This window comes from Lissotriton vulgaris, chromosome 4_1 (assembly GCF_964263255.1).
Source record: "Lissotriton vulgaris chromosome 4_1, aLisVul1.2, whole genome shotgun sequence".
NCBI classification, from domain to species: domain Eukaryota; kingdom Metazoa; phylum Chordata; class Amphibia; order Caudata; family Salamandridae; genus Lissotriton; species Lissotriton vulgaris.
This window is the reverse complement of record NC_141691.1, coordinates 1,522,396,914-1,522,409,274: the sequence shown is the minus strand read 5'-3', so window position 1 is coordinate 1,522,409,274 and position 12,361 is coordinate 1,522,396,914. Positions and strand designations below refer to the sequence as shown.

General features: G+C 41.4%; 1 long non-coding RNA gene across 1 annotated transcript in view; it reads right to left on the bottom strand.

The window, feature by feature from the left end:
* The window catches only part of LOC147724184 (uncharacterized), an 89,718-nt gene extending 82,032 nt beyond the window's left edge, over positions 1-7,686 (bottom strand). The window contains exon 1 of the long non-coding RNA XR_015310085.1: positions 7,608-7,686. This is a non-coding gene — a long non-coding RNA (uncharacterized LOC147724184). The remainder of the gene's footprint in view (positions 1-7,607) is intronic.
* Between the last annotated feature and the right edge of the window lie 4,675 nt (positions 7,687-12,361).

Genomic DNA, 12,361 nt, shown 5'->3' with positions numbered 1-12,361 from the left:
TTCAACCACGCCTCAATTCCACCTGTAGCATTCAATTTCACAATTATACCTTCCTTACATACCACACCTTCAGTTAAGATTATCATCTGGCAAGCATCAAGGAGAACATGGATGTCTTACAACCGACTAGCTGAAACAAGAACCTCACTAGAAAGAAAGGTATGAGAGACAATCTAAATTACCAGCTGAGAAACTCCACTAAATCACCCTTCAAACTAGTCCAAGCATTGCCATCGAACAAGCTAAACTAGACTCGATAAAACAACCAAAAGATTTAGAGAATTATTCATGGTGATTGTAAATATCACATCTCAGTCTTTCCTCACTAAACTGCTCTTTCCCACAACAGAATTGTGCAGTACATTCTAGAAGTTTCCTGAGAAAAATAAGTAAAAGTCAGAGCTCCCATCTCATCAAATCCATGGCATCCTTTCGATTAGCTTAACACACCACTTCATTGTCCTCTGTCCCTTTTAATCCAAGAGGACTTTTCAAGAAGTAGAAAAGTCCATCCTCATGATTGACCACTCTGGCTCACCTGCAGACTGCGACTCTATATTGGTCTTTTAAGAAAAGATTTTACCACACACTGGATAATCATTTCTCCCAGGCCATCTAAGCATATCAAAGAAATACTCAGCATATTTCCCACAGGGTGATTCTCCTGGATTACTCCTTTCCCTGCACTGAGGGAAATGAGTGAATCTGGAAAATCTCCTAGCGATGGCCAGGCTCGCCAACCTTGGGTTAGACTATATTTCTGGATGCCCCCAACCTAAACCTTTGTCCAGTGAAAACGGAAACTTGTCCTCTGTCGTTTCGAATGGTAACAAAATGAAATTTCATATTTAACAACTGTTGTTGCATATGTAATCTGTCCTTGTATAATGTGCTTATTTGAGCTTTAGGGTATTTTTTCTGCTATATAAAACTCATATAAATAAAATAAAAAAAACAAATAAAAAGAGAAAAGCATCAAACCTACACCGAATAAATCCCTTGATTTGCGCTAAGGTCCATGCAAACTACTGACCAGTAACAAACGTACTACTCATTGGAAATCCCATGGAGGTAGTTGTTACCTCCAAACTACAACTTTTCTTGACACCAAACAAAAATAAGTGGGGTTTTGGCCATCATACATTTCCAAAACACCCATGGTAGCTCTTGCCATTAATGTTCTCTGACTAATGGACTCAAACGTTTGTGCCTTGATGTGTCTTCTGAATCTATCAACTGCATCAGTCACAAGCTCATTTATTTTCAACCACTTGAAGGTAGAGATATGGGTCTACTCCCACTCCCCATTTTCGTGTGAGCTCCTTCCCCAAACCTGTTCCACACATGCCTTTTTATTGTGCATCTTGGGAGAGACCATCAACTTTATTCTCTCAGCTATTTAAGGTCTACATGTAGTTAATGGGAGTCACCTTCAGAGATGCAGAAACTCCCTTTCCCATAAACATCACTAAATTCTAGATAAACTATAACATTCTCTTCCTAAATGTTGTGAAATGCAGTTTCCTCACCTTAGGCTCACCATGGGCCTCACAAATTGTCTCTCCAAAGGGCTCGACCCGATAATTTTCAACAACAGAATTTTTTGCTAAAAAGCAGAGTCAATAGGCTCTGTAACATACTGAGCCTTTCCTGTCATTTGAAGAACAGATCAACTACATCATCTTAGAGAGCAGTTCCACTCTGAAGTGCTTTACGAAACATAAAACAGTGTCTGAATGGAGTGACAGAACCATCTCCCACAAGCAGCTTCCCTTACAATAGCTGCAGTTCCCCGTTGGAAGTTCAAAACTTCAACCATCTCAGAAAACATCTGGTCTACATAACTCTGAAGCATGGCTCATTACTAAGGCCGCTGGGACTTTATGCTACCTAACTACCCTTAAAGTTCTCAATGGACTGCCAAAGAAATGTAGGAAAGAAAGTATTATTCCAGATAACAAAGCTCTACTTAAAGCCCCCAAATAAAAATCAAAACTCGGTCCTCCTTACTCGACACTGGACCAGACTATTTTTCCTACAAACATACCTTGTGTGACCTTTTCAGTGGGGGCGGAAGATTCATAGTTAATATTTAGAAGACTCTCACACCTAAACATACTACTACAACACATAAGGGACATCTCTAACCTCTATGCATTACACATCTCATAACTGGGCACTTTCTAAAAACTTTTTATGTGAATGTGTAAGTATTTTATTGCATTTTATCAGCCTATCTTCTTCTCAGTCAATCTACCCAACTGTCATCTTTAGGCACTTTCAGGCTGTTTACACAGATTGGACTGACATATGAGACAGTGGCATGTGTCCACTTCATGAATCGTGGAGGCCAATGTAAAACCTTTCAGTTAGGTTACCATTCACGAGGCATGATCGAGAGATATTTTTGTAACGTGCCCATCACTACAGTCTTAAATCCAGCCCAAGGGATGGTGACAAGGGAAGCTCCAAAAGAGTATCATGTCCTGAAGTAGACGGCCAGTTGCAGAGCTGGCTAGACCTCTGGGTACATCAGCAGTGTTGCTGATCTGCCCCCGAACCACCTTTACTTGAAGAAGCAGAAGCAATAAATAAGGATGATCACCATGATGTCTAGGATGTTATTTTGGAGCATGCTGTATCCCCTTAGCCACAGACCGATCTGGCTAAATTAGTCCTTAGCTCTATTAGGGATTAAGCTGTGGGAAGAGGTCTCTCTCGATGGGCTATTTCAAACAAAAGACAGCCATGCACTGGCTAAAAATGCAAATGAGCGGCAGCTGCGGCCAGGAACGTGGATGCACACAAGATACAAATTTATTTATTTATTTATTTTATGATTTATAGAGCGCCTGGTGACCCGAAGGCATCCCCGCGCTGTAGAGTTGTGAGATCCAGGAGAGGGAGACCGGGGGAACTATTTGGGGAAGAGGAAGGTTTTAAGTTTTTTACGGAAGAGGGCGTGACAGGGTTCAAGACGCAGATTGCGAGGAAGTGCGTTCCATTTTGAAGAGGCATTGACCGAGAAGCGGCGGCCACCGGTGCGAGACTTCTTAAATTTTGGAACTATGGCCAGATGTTCGCTGTCAGAGCGAAGGTTTCTGGGGGCTTTGTAGGGGATGACCATGTCTTTAAGGGCGTCAGGGCCAGCCCCGTTGATAAGTTTATGGTTGGTGCACAGGGCCTTAAACTCTACTCGCTGGCGCACAGGAAGCCAGTGCAGAGCTTTGAGGGCCGGTTTGGTAGAGGCTCTGGGAGGGAGGTTCAAAATGAGCCTCGCCGCAGCGTTTTGTGCACGTTGGAGCTTGGCCAGGGTGAATTCAGGAGCGCCGAGGTACGCAGCGTTACCATAGTCAAGCCGAGCTAATATGAGCCCTTGAACCAGTAGTTTCCTGGATAGGGGGGGAAGGAGAGGGAGAATCTTGCAAATTGACCGCAGGAGGCCAAGGCATGTTCCAGCGGTCTTGGCTGCCTGGGTCTTCATGGAGAGGTCCTGCTCCAGCCAGAATCCTAGTGTTTTGATTTCTTTATTAGGCGTGGGGATATCACCAAAGGCGTCCGGCCAAACTGATGGAGGGATGGAGGACCATTTATTGCCTAGAAGCATGATTTCGGTTTTTGCACCGTTCAGCTTCAGGGAAGATTCGCACATCCAGGTGTGAATATCCTGCAGACAATTCAGCAGGTTTTCTGGGTGATTGTCCAGGTGAGAAAGAGAAACGACAAGTTGCGTGTCGTCTGCATAGTTTACTATTTTTATCCCGTAAGGGGTCACAACATCTTCCAGGGGGGCCATGTAAACATTAAACAGGGTGGGACTAAGCGAAGACCCCTGAGGCACTGCGCATGTGAGAGGGAGGGGGTCTGAGCGAGTGTTGCCGTCCCACACCTGAAATGAACGACCGGATAGGAAGGAGTCGATCCATGCATATGCAGTTCCCACAATTCCTGCCCTGGCCAGGCGATGGAGGAGGACAAATTCCACGTCTAGCCTATTGCAAATTAGTGATAATGGTCAAATGGCCTCCATGGGATTAAATGAGATAAGCAAGTATTCTCACTACACACAAGCAGGTTTTCACCTGGAAAAATGCGAATATTCAGCTTCAGGCAAACAAATCTGAATAGCTCACGTGTAAAAACATGGTTTGAAAATTTGCGACAGTAAAAAAAAAACTACAGGAACGCGGCATTCAATATGCTTTGCTCATTCTGGTGAGTCTGTGATACTCTAGGGTGTTGGGAACATTTTTGCTGATCCTATGCAGGCACAGACTTTTCTAAATAACATTCAGCAATAAGGAGGGGTACTCCTGCCTCTGGTGAACCGATGGTGGAAGACCCTCACAATGAGGTAGAGAGAGTCAACAGTGGATCAGTAACTTGGGGCAGAATTGTGAACATGACCAACACATACACAATGTTTTGTATCCGTTGAACCTCTTACTCTTCAGTGAGAGTCCCAGAATGTAAACTAGATGCAAGATGTCGCTGAGGCCCATAAGTTATGTGGCACCACCATGCCTCACTAGATGGTAAAATTTCCTCATCAAATCCCGCTTTACATATTATGCATAGTGAATCTGAAGCAGACACCAATTTCTTTATAGCTACACATACACCCCCCTGGCTATTTGCTAACCTGGAACACTATCTTCTTCCTTTTGTTTGTTGATTATTGAACTCAAGGATCTAGAGTATCTCGTTGGGATGTTTGGGCCCGGTGTGGGTATGTTGTGGAGATTGCGGGGAGTTTGAGGACATTGCAACCAAGTTATTAAATAGAAGTTTGTTGCACAAGTCAAAAGTAATGCCACTACTATCAATAATGCGTCAAGAAAATATACTACAAGCTGGTACCGATTGATGGGAAGGACAGGCATCTACACTCTATAGATTGAGACCTGGAATATAAACAGATTAAATAATTAGGCAGGTGATGGCATATGTAGCTCATCAAAATATTGGTATCCTAATGCTGCAGGAAATACACTTGTCGCAAATAATCTTGCTCGTTCCTAGAGCGGCCACTGATTTTTCTCAACATATTTCACAAACTTGAGGGGAGTTGCTATTAGAATGAACAGAAACGACCCCTTGAAGCACCTTCACACCCACATGGATTAAGAAGACAGATACTTAATAGTGCTACACATTTTGAGACAAATGCACATAATACTGATCAACTTTTATGCCCTTAAGCAACTTGCTCGAATTCCTCAACCAAATAATGTTCTTGATGAACAAACCATCCTCTGGGGAGGTGCCATAGTAAGGCAAGTGACACTACACAAGTGACCTTCTACACAACATTATGATACAACACGGACTGCCTGATTTATGGAAGATTGGGCACCCAAAGGAAGGTGAATTTAAGTTTAACTCCTTGGTCCACGACACCTCATCACGCACTGATTTCTGAATGGGATTAAAGAAATGATGGGACGGACTACCTCCATTTTTTATTTACCTAGAATACTTTCAGATCATTCTTCAGTAATCCTAAAATTAAACATTCTGGATTACTAGCGACCGCAGCCACTCAAGCACCTACAGCCAGTTCAACTCTTAGACCCTGTGTTTAGGGAGGAATTAGTACAGCCATAAGTTATAGAGTAGGAGAACGCTCAGAAAACATATTAGCATCGATAACAAGGACACAGTGTGAATATAAATATGTGCTGCAGATCATTTGCAGAAAAGAGGATTAATTCAACAACTCTTAAGACATTTTAGAAACCTTTACTAACTTCTATACTGCAATATACGCATCTTGCTTGACGGGTCAGGTGACAGTCATGCATACTTTTTGAGATAGAACAGGTTGGCAAGGCTGGAGATGGAGGAATGGGAACCACTGTGCAAACGAATACAATTAAAAGAATTTAAAGATAAAATTTAACATGAAAAATGGAAGTGTGCCAGGAACAGACTACCTCCTAGAAGAGGTTTATTAAGAATATGTACAAGAGCTAGCCCTAATTCTACTAGAAGTATAAGAGTGGGTCTATCAAAGGCATAAGCTCCCAAATTCGATGAGAGAAGCTATTGTGATAATGCTATTGAAACCAGACAAACCTCCTGAACCATACAGACCACTGTCACCCATCAACTAAGTAAATTCCATACCAAAAATACTAGCTTATAGATTCTTCCTCCTTTTAGTCTCGTTAGCCCGGACCAACATTGGTTGAATACCTATTTGATGGTAGATAGAGGGATTATACTGCCCCTCCAAGGTGCTGGTAGAACTGCATTAATAAAAATGGTAATCTTACCAAAGCTACTGATCCTTTTTCAGAACATTCCCATCCCACTTAGCAAGGTTTTCTTTGGACAGCTGAAGACGCTAATGACCAGACTCGCATGGGCAGGGGGACAGCTGAGAGCAAGTCATTTAGCAGTTTTCAATGCCCCTTACCACCAGGTTTTTTCAGACAGTGATAACTTGCCATTTGTCTGCCGACTCTAAATTGGTTGGGCAGCCTAACTCTGGCAAAACCTCGGATGCAGATTAATCTGATGGGCCATCGGAGGGGTATAACAGCAGTCGACACTGAGTAGTGTCTGTCGTCGACATACTGAAGGTGTGTTAGACTATAAATGAGGTGGGCGGACCAGGCACTCGTCGTCATTGGGCTGGAGTACCCGCTCTTTCAAACTCTAAATAGGGCCCTAAGTTAAGTCTTCCTGTCTACAGCATGCAAGATATTGGTAATCATTTGTGAACATTTTGCGATAAGTTTGATCAGATTTCCTTGAAGGTATCCGGCATGCATTAGTAAGATGCTGACCCAATTTTGTTTGCTATGTGATACTAGCTATTTAAAAATAAGTGGTCAGAGCACATCATAAAAATGTCTTTCAGTTGTCTGGATATGCACTACTGATTTTGATTCCTGTGGTTTCTTAGTACCTTAGAGCTGAGGAGTGTGTGTAACTCACTTTTTCTAAGAAATCACTGGCCCAGCATCACAGAACATTTGAGAGGAACTGGTTTCATGTGAGGAAGCTGCAGGGTCTTTAAATTCAGAGATGATTCCCAAGATTTCCTTTGCAGGGAATGATGCAAAAGCAAACCAAGAAGTGGAATAGTTACGTTGAGGAGCTTACAGATGAGTGAACCAGAAGATTTCCGCCAAGTGTCTAAACAGTGACCACATTATACACATTTTTTCTTATATTACTGAAAAAACAACAAAAAATGAGATAGATTCATTTTGAGCGGCAAATAAACCGCAACATCCAAGACATGAATGAACTTTAAAAATCAAGAAACATGAGGGGTAAAATGTAGTGGACAGGGTCAAAGTAAGTACAATGAATGCCTGCTAAATAATCAATGTGATTACGATTCAGACCCAGCTTATACGATTTAGTAAAAGAAATCAACATTGACGAACAAACTCTCTAGGGGCAGGTCAAGGGGAACACAATATAGAAAGCTTGAAAATGTAATAGAAAAAAAACCTACAACAATCTGCATGAATGCCTGGTTAAAATTGGGTAGAGAAATTTCACATATTTTGGACATAAAAGCTGTGAAAAAGGAAGGGTTAACTGTTTAAATCCTGACATTTTGAGAGTAAGAGTAAAGAGAAACATACCTGGTCAACGTTAGAATTACGTGGTAGGAAATAAATAATGTTGTTTGTTATTTTCTGGCACAGTTTAAAAATTTCAAATGTGAAAATGAGTCAAGGAAATTTCTCAGAAAGAGTACATCAATCAGATCACGAATCCATATGCAGCAACATTTACAATAAAATAAAACATGTACAACGAAGGTGAAACCTTCCATCAAGGAACAATTTACAGTACATTATGTTTGGAAGTGTATCATGCAGATCTCTGCCGTCATGTCTCTCCTGCACTGCTAGACTGCAAGAATGTGACGCCAGGAAAAGCAGGCTTTCAGATGGCTTCCCTCAAGCTGGAAGAATAGGAGCAGGAGCAGAATTCACGTTAAAACCAGTATTTATCTTTGAAGTGTAAAGAAGTATCAAGGAATTTATTTATCTGTTGGACATATAGAGGTTTCTGTACATTTCTAAAATATTCTGAAAAGCCACTCAGTTCCAAAATGTGCCATAAATGTACAATTTAGCTGCAATGTCTCTAAATATAAAACACCGAGATAATGCTGCATTTATTTTTAAGTTACATTTCCATTATTTGACTAAAGTTTAAGATAGATTGTGGCTTATAATCTTTCAGGTACATATGAGTGACTTACCATTTTGAGAACTAAAACGTCAGCCATTACTGGCTTTCCGTAACTGGTAGAGTCCAACAGCTGTCCTCTGTTAATGGGGAGAAATATTTCTCAAAAAAGAAATATGGGACTGCTCACTGTCAATAATTTTTCATAACTTTTATGGCCACTGTTTTATTAGAAAAAATGTATGGAAAGAAGTGTTTCGTATTTTTTTACACGTGTTATAGGATATCCAGTATGCTTGATCTCCACTGAGATGACATTTATTGTGCCATCAAAGACAGTTACTTATGCACAGCATTGCAGTAAGAAAAAGGACAATTTTTTTTCTGGAACTAACCTAACCTAGGATGCTAGGTGGGGTGGTTACCGATGGTTCAAACACTAGAGTCTACAAGCTGTTCTTCAGCCCAGGTGGGGCTGTGGGCCTAATTTCAAAGGCACTGCCAGTCCGTTTTGATGGTCTCCCTAAGAAGTACTACTATTTCCTTAGAAATCACATATCAACTTGAAAATTAGTGGAAAGAGGAAGGGCAAACTCTTTCTACCAAGAAATGTAAGTCACTTCCAAAGACACTCCATTTTTGTCTCATATTATTGATGTAAAGACAATCTAAAAACATGAAAAGAGTATGCCAAGGTTGCCTATAGACACATGCTACAGGGGTGCGAAATGTATTGCACTAAAGCTATTCCTTTAATTTCTTCAGTAGCACACAAGCTCATTGAAGTTTTGCCTTTTTTAATATTCGCCTAATGCTTTCAATTCAATCCACTTCTTGTCTTTTGTTAATTTGGATTAGAATTATTTTCCATTTAAGCTATTCTTGAAATATTCGAACACAAGGCCTGAAAGAGTTCTTGTGCATTCATGTGCACGGCCATCCGGCCTGGAGAACAGAGATGACCAACTGAAAAAGTCTCCACTGGGAGCCCCAAATGCAAGGGAAAATGCCATTCATGAGTGCAATCACTGGAGTCTACTGTCTAAAAATGGAAAACCTTCTAAAACTTTTTAAAATTCACAAATATATGAAAGGAGCTGGCAACAAAACGCATTAATTAGTTCCTTTTCAATCTCCCAATACCCGTATCAACATATCGAATAGGCACTCCGTTAAAGGTCTTATCCTGAGATGGCAATATCTCCTGATAGTCTAAAGTGGAGAAACACATTTCACTGAAATGAGCAAAGATTACTTAGAAAACCTCTTCGAGAAGAACAACCTTTAGGAGTCTTTAGAGGGCCTTTTTGAAGAATGGGAAAGGTGGAGCTGGTCTTATAATTCCTGGTTGCCATGCTTTCTGTAATTGTTGTTACGAGAGGTAAGCAAATAAGTTCAAGTGAAGGGAGTTTTCCTACAATGCATACAGCTCAAAGACCTGCAAGGCCAGACATCCGATGAGTGGAAGGAAATCATTCTGGGTCAGTATTTTGGTCATGTTGCATGTCTACAACCCAACAAGATTATGTACAGCTACAATTGTCTATGAAAAAGGGATCTGGGAAGTTCCCCTTGCCTGCCAAGACTGATATTAACCTCATACTTTCAAACAAACCACCCCGATGAACTAACTCATGAACATTACCCAAAAGCCTTGTGTTCGAGGTATCCTCCTTCCAACATTTAAAAAATAAGAGCCAGGCTCAGTTTTGTATTACAAGGGACTGTGCTCGTAAGTGATTGATGTCCAAGAGAAGAGCACTCAGTTTTGGGCTCCCACACACATGGTGGTGAGCAAGCCTCTAGCCTTACAGATTTTTCAGGCTCAAGCAGTAAGCGTGAACTGGCTGAGTCCTGGCTTTCAATTAGTTCTCTGGCAAACAGAACATAAAAACTTCCTATGCAGTGCACCTCAAAGTACTAAGTATCCTACGCTGGAGCTTGGAATATTGCCTCTAATATTATATTGATAAAGAGACACAACTGACTTAGCTGACAACGACGGATGTTATCAAGAAACCTCTCTCCCAGCATCTGGAGCATGCACTTTATTCCTAATGCATGGCATTTCTGTAAAATAAAGTAATCTAACTTGCTATGAGACTCTCTACTAGATGACATATTTTCTGCCTACCCCTTTAAATCTGCTTTTTATATGTGGCTCTGCACTTCTGTAGTTCTGTGAATGAACCACTGCCTCTCCTCAGATCTACAAAAGCAGGCTTTCACAGAGAATCTCTATAGTGCTAAGCTAACTGCATGACATGAATCTGTAATAATAGCAGCTGCAGTGGAGCTTCACAGGAAGACATGAGTCAGACACACTATTTGTTCTGAAATGGGTCTATTTGATGCAACTACAGGTTGACGATGAAACCCCTTGTTTTGTGCTGCTGGGGAGTCAAAAATATTTACGATCCTTAACAGACCACCAAGCAAAAGTCACATTTATCTGCCATTGCTGTCTGTTGCTGTCATCTGGGAGCACCACTCCTGGTGTCCTCACATCTCCCACTGCCTGCTCAAATTACAAGCACATCCATATGACTCCCAGTCATATGCGTACATAACCATTTGTCTGGGCAAACATATGGATTTGTGAACTATAGCGGACCAGTCCCCTGCAATCTATAAATTAAACTGGAGTAATTGAATCTTCCTTTGCTCATTCATTACAAGCAACTACGGGTACTTGAACACCAAACAAAACACAGCTTTATTATCGTTAAAGGTGGGTCTGCTCACCTTAAAAATTTCTTTCCTAAATAACTATGAAATGGAAACATTGCTTTCCCATTCATCAGGATGATATTCAGGAAATACATTCGAACAAATCAACTGTCAGAGTGAATAACATTCATAGAAATGCCTATGATAGTTTGAATGCATGTACTTGTGCCCTCCTTTTACTTCTACTTAGTTTGTTGTCAGACAGTAGGTCTGCATCTCCTGCTGTAGATGAGTCTAGTCCAACATAGACACAGGTGCTGGCTTACCATTTCCTACTACTAACACCACCCTCTATTTTAAATGTAATAAACAGTCTATTAGACGTTCCTCCTTAAAGCCACTGACCTCATCATAACCCATGACGCCAGACTTGATTAGCAGTTTAACATTTCGTTAAAATACTCCTGAAAACTCCTGCTCTATGTAAAGGCAGCTTACGAACTCCATACTTATAACAGTCCTACCTTACATTAGCAAGCAATGCAGTCTACCTCTGTTGGAGGCAGACTGCCAAAGTTAGCTCCATGTGCATTGACCCGGATATAGGTGGAGGCAAATGAAAGCCAGGCAATAATCTCAATGCCTTCTAAGGGGAGACATTATTCAGACTATTTAATCTAAAACTGGAGTGATCAAAACTAGAAGACTCCTAAAGAACAAGTTACTTACCGTTGGTAACACTTTTTCTGGTAGAGACTCTACCAAACACCTGATTCCTCACCTTAGACTATTCCCCTGGCAAAAGACTGGACCTCCTTAGCTGTACCTCGCTCATCGGTAGGAGGCATCAGACAGCTCCGTGTAAATGTCGTTGACATCAGAAGTGACACGCATAGTGCCACCCCAGCACGCTGACATCAGTTTATTTTGTGACTATTTCCACTACAAAAATGCAGAGCCATGACTGAACATTGTGTGATCAATGTGCAGATATCAAACAGGATTTAGGATGAAGAGCCAAACCCAGCGCTGGGAGGATCAGTTAGAGTATCTCCCTGAAAACGTTTTACTGAAGGTACATAACTTGTTCTTTTGATAAAGCCTTGTAACCGCAGACTTCTAACCTTAGAACAGATGCCCAAGCAATATTTCCTCAGAGGTGGGTCTGCAACCAGGCTCAAACCAGAAAGCCCTGGAGGACCGAATGGGCAAAATGGCCATCTCAATATATCTGACTGTCCATGTAGTAGTGCTGAACGTCTGGAGTGGGAGATTTCCAGGACAGGTACCCCACATACTAACGCTCTAGCAGCAACATTGGATTGGTAAAATGGACTCACAAGCACTCAGGAGGCTGTTTTTAGATAGTGCGTAGCAGATTTTGATACAGAGAACAATCGGTTTCTGAACTGCCTTGCCTTGTTTCGCTCCAGTGTACACAATGAAAAGCTGTCATCCATCTGGTAATCTTTAGTATGATCAATGTAGCATGATGCTTTAGCCGACATGGAAGGGAGTCACCACTTTC